The sequence below is a fragment of the Rhea americana genome, unplaced genomic scaffold, assembly GCF_003343005.1.
Source record: "Rhea americana isolate MKP2758 unplaced genomic scaffold, rheAme1 scaffold_246, whole genome shotgun sequence".
Taxonomy (NCBI): domain Eukaryota; kingdom Metazoa; phylum Chordata; class Aves; order Rheiformes; family Rheidae; genus Rhea; species Rhea americana.
The window spans coordinates 1183723-1187979 of record NW_028186364.1 but is presented as its reverse complement, the minus strand read 5'-3'; the positions used below and the strand labels follow the sequence as shown (position 1 = coordinate 1187979).

Below are 4257 nucleotides of genomic sequence, written 5' to 3'. Positions count from 1 at the left end.
GGCGCGGCGGGCGCTGCCCGCCTGCGGCGGCGGCCGTCCCCGGGCCGCCCCGCCATTCCCTTTGTCTTTGAGCTGACCCCTGCCTGCCGGGACGCCGCGTCCCCGCCGGACCGGGGCAGCGCCTGCCCCTTTAACGGCCGCCTCTCAGCCTACCCTGCTGCCCACGCCCAGCCCGGCCCGCCCGCGCTCATTGGCTGCGCGCCGCCGTGGGCCCCGCGGCCTCGCGCGCCCATTGGATGACGCCGGCGGCGCAACCTCGCCGTCCACTTCCTGTTGTAAAGTTACCTTGAGAAGCGGCCGCGGGGTCAGAGCGTGGCCCGCCCGCCGCGGGAGGGTGTGTGCGTGGGGGGGGGGAGGAAGGAGGAGCAGCCGCGGCCCGCCGGCGTCTCCCCCCGCAGCGCGCCCCGCTGAGCCTCACCGCCCGCCCCTATTGGCTGCCCGGTTTCTATTCAAACGGCCGTGGCGCGGCTCCCGATTGGCTCGTCAGGCTGTCACTCCAGCAGGCCCCTCCCCCAACCCCGCGCCGCGTCACGGGGCGCCGAGCGCACCGGCGGGTGACGGGGGAGCGCGCGCGCGCGCGTCGGCGTGGGCTTACTCGACGTGCGCGTGCACACAGGCAAGGTGCGTGCACTTGCACGGCGTGCGCGTGCACGTACACCAGGTGTATCTGCACGATGTGCGCGGCCGCACAGGTGCACGCGCTCGCACAACGTGCGTGTGCACCCACACGAGGCACGTGCATTGCACATCGGGCGTGTGCAYGTACATAAGGTGCATGCACCTGTGCGACGTGTGCACACACGCACATGCATGGTGCACGCACAGCCCTCAACGGCAGCACCGATGCTGCAGGAGGAAGACGCCTCCTGGGGCTCCTTCCCAAGCAGAGCCRAACGCTCTCGGCAGAGCTACCCACTGTCTCCGTCAGCAGCGKGCGAGTTTGGCTCCAGCAACACAGTAGTCACCTGCAAGGCTGCACAGTTYGTTTTCATTTAATCTAACTCTGCGTGTAAGCGCTCACCATGACATCTCCACGTTTTTAATCACTGCAATGCTTGTGAAGAACTGTCTGCTCTGCTGCTCACATAGCACACGCAGCAGTATTTGACACTAGGGGAGGTAGCAATCTAAAATACCAAAATGGAAGTAATATTGCAGAAATCCCTGGCCATACATCACAGATGAAACCCACAAGACACCTCTTCCCTCTCCCTCTGCTTCTTTGTACACAAAACCTTACAAACTCGYCTATTTGCTAGGTTTAGGGTGGAGAGCACCATCTGACAAAACTTCYGTGGAATCCTTCCTGGAGAGACCCTGGTGAACAGGCTCACGGAGCCCACTGGGCTCACGAGCAGCCACACAAACGAGGCCAGTTTAAGTTGGCATCTTCAAAGAAGGAAGCACTGGTCAGATATGAGCCACAGTTCAACATCTGGTGCCACTGCTGCTCCTCATATGTCCGATCCAACAAGAACATTTGTGTGGTCATGCACTAACCTAGATCAAATACTTACACACGTATACACACATACATATATAGATGTATACGCACAGACTAAAAATCCAGAGGAAAAAAAGACTTTTTTCAGCCAGATAAATACTCTGGTTTAACATGTGGCTGCACAGACAAGATGCCCTGCTGGCAAAGATACCAAGTCATTTCAGTAAGCATGAATGAACCTYCAACAACCCTCCCATGCAACAATGTCTCCTTGCAAAATGCTTCATGAGAGGAAGCAAGTGTAATAATAGAGCTTTTCCTTCTCAACTGTATACACTGAACATTTCACTTTGCAGCTTTCACCATGCACACATGCAAAACCACCTTTCGGCCTTGCTATTTGTAACAGTATCATCACAAAGTACTCTGCAGTTACCCACTGCGCAGTTTTCAGTGCCTCCAAAATATTTCAGTAGCTTTTAGAGAGACTGAAGGYTTGGAATAATGTGTTTATGAAGTACAGGTGATATTTTACCTATGCAGACACAGGACTATTTTGCACTTTCAGAAAGTTACCAATACCACCTATATGGATTTCGAGCTGCATTCTAAAATACTATTTACTGCTTGAAAGGATACTGCTTAAGAATATTAAATACAGAACAGTAGAGGAAAAAAATAATATGAAGCACRGTGAATGCTTAACCAGTATTAACATAGTTTGAATCAGATAGCAAAACCAGATTAATTTAAAAATAATGTTTCCAATGATTTATTAAACATAATTGGTTAAAATGTGACATGTCTTAAAAAATAATATTTAGCAATGCTTTGTTCTCTTCTCGTGTCATTCCACAGATAAAAAGCAGGGGCCTCCACGCTGTGGTATGCTTACTATTAGAGGTATGCAAGGTACTTTAAAGTGGTATGCAAAACAAAACCAAAGCAGCCCACCATCTTTCCTGCAGAAGAGAAGAGGAATGTCTATCTGGATGTTTGAGCAGTAACAACTGCCCAAACACATTTTCACAAGCCTTGGTATAACCCAGTTTCCAGGTAAAAGGGGAAAGATACAGAGGCCCCTCTCCTATGTGCAGATGTGATGCAGCATGGGCATGGAAACAACTATTACTTTCACAGAATTTAATAATCTCTCATGACAATGATAAAACAAAATAAGTTTGGGAACCCCTGCATTAAATGAGTTATTTCAATCGCTGTATCTGTTYTTGTTCTGAAATCATACAGGGCAGTTAAGCTAACATTAAGGAATAGTGGAAATTCTGCTTGAAAAGCTTTAAACACAAAGCTYGTAAGGAGAAATGTATGCTATTAACTCAATAAAATCTACCATTGCATCTTTGCAGGTTGTGGCACTTCTTATCTTTATAAAGTACAAAATAATAAGAGGGAACAGGTTGGCAGTACAGGAAAAATACTGGCTCAAGGTCACCCAGCCAACCCACAGCAGATCCAAGATCCAGCTGGATTATACCTGTTCCTCAGTCCTCTCAGTTAACAACTTTCTTTGTGCTGCACTGGGATTTCAAAGCACTGCTTTTTGCTTTGTTTRACCAAGAACTCTGCATCCATCGTGAAATATGCTGAATCCTTCCACTCTGCTGCGCTCAAAGTGGACCAAAGATTGCCAGCACACATTAGACCAAGCAAGTGGCAGTGACATGGAAAACTAAAGTAGTTATGAGGACATGTTATGCCAGAAGTGAAATTACATCACATTATTACTGTTTAGGACCAGTGCTTAAAGATGATAAGCTGGGCACAGATAAGTTTAGACTGATAACTAGAATTCATTTCTGCAGAAGAGAAACACAGATCCACCAGGAGTAGTCTAGTCCAAAAACTTAACCTAATTTAAGAAGGGCACTGGCAAGCCTAAGAAAAGACATACGATGTTGCCAAGAGCAACAGCAGCAAATTATGTTTGAAGACCCAAGAGGTCTGTTTTCTGGAGGTAGGAATAGAATAGGAAAAAGTTAACCACATACTGTTCTCGACGCTGTAAGTGAAGTCATCCGAGACTTCCATTTTAATTGCATGTACTCAGACAGCTATTGAGACAGATAAAAAGTATTTAGTTGTGAGTATGTGCAGAATACTCAGCAAGACAAGTGTCTCAAAAGGTAACACRTCAGATTCCAGGAAAAGTAGCTAGCATTATAATTTCTTTTTCTGTAAGCAACCTGAAGTCTGTTGAGAGCTCTGGGCTCCTAGATCGTCCTGGACACAGTTCAATGAGCAGCAGGCACAAGCCAGCGCTGCCACCAAGAGCAAGCCCTGACATCCTGTTTTTCCTATGCCCCGCACTCATTCCCRACCCCACACGGACATGCACATGCCAGCACAGCTAACGACGCAGCCTGCAAAGGGACTGATTGCAATGACATCTAACCCTTCTTGTGACTTAGCTTTCATCCCTACCATATTCATGGGGCATTTAACGTATAACACTATGCCATTACCAATGTGCATTTCTTTCATTTTGTCAGTGCKCAAATGTTTGGGTTTCAAGCACAGATTAACCAACTCCTCGGATATTCACCAAAGACCCTGGAAACATTCCCAGGCGCTTTCAGTGCCTAGCTTTGATTCTGCCCCTCTTCCTACCAAGTTTAAGTGTCGGTCGGACTTTCGAGAGGTCTCTTAACAGTCAGAGGTCGGTAAAATACAACATCCCCAGCAGGCGGCACCGAGCTCTCCCGGGGCACGGCACCTGTCCGGGCCCGGAGAGCCGGCCCCGCGCTCGCTGCCTGCCCACGGAGGCCTCCCGTGCTCTGGCCTGCCCGCCGGGC

General features: G+C 49.2%; 1 protein-coding gene across 5 annotated transcripts in view; it reads right to left on the bottom strand.

Moving 5' to 3' along the window:
• NFYC (nuclear transcription factor Y subunit gamma) overlaps positions 1 to 4257 on the bottom strand; it is a 37676-nt gene that overhangs the window by 32888 nt on the left and 531 nt on the right. Inside the window, exon 1 of one of the 5 annotated variants that reach the window (XM_085306736.1) lies at positions 286 to 306. The exons of the other annotated variants lie outside the window; for them this stretch is intronic. The gene's annotated coding sequence lies outside the window, so the exon portion shown is untranslated. Of the gene's footprint in view, positions 1 to 285; positions 307 to 4257 lie in introns of those variants that run through there. 5 annotated transcript variants of the gene reach the window in all.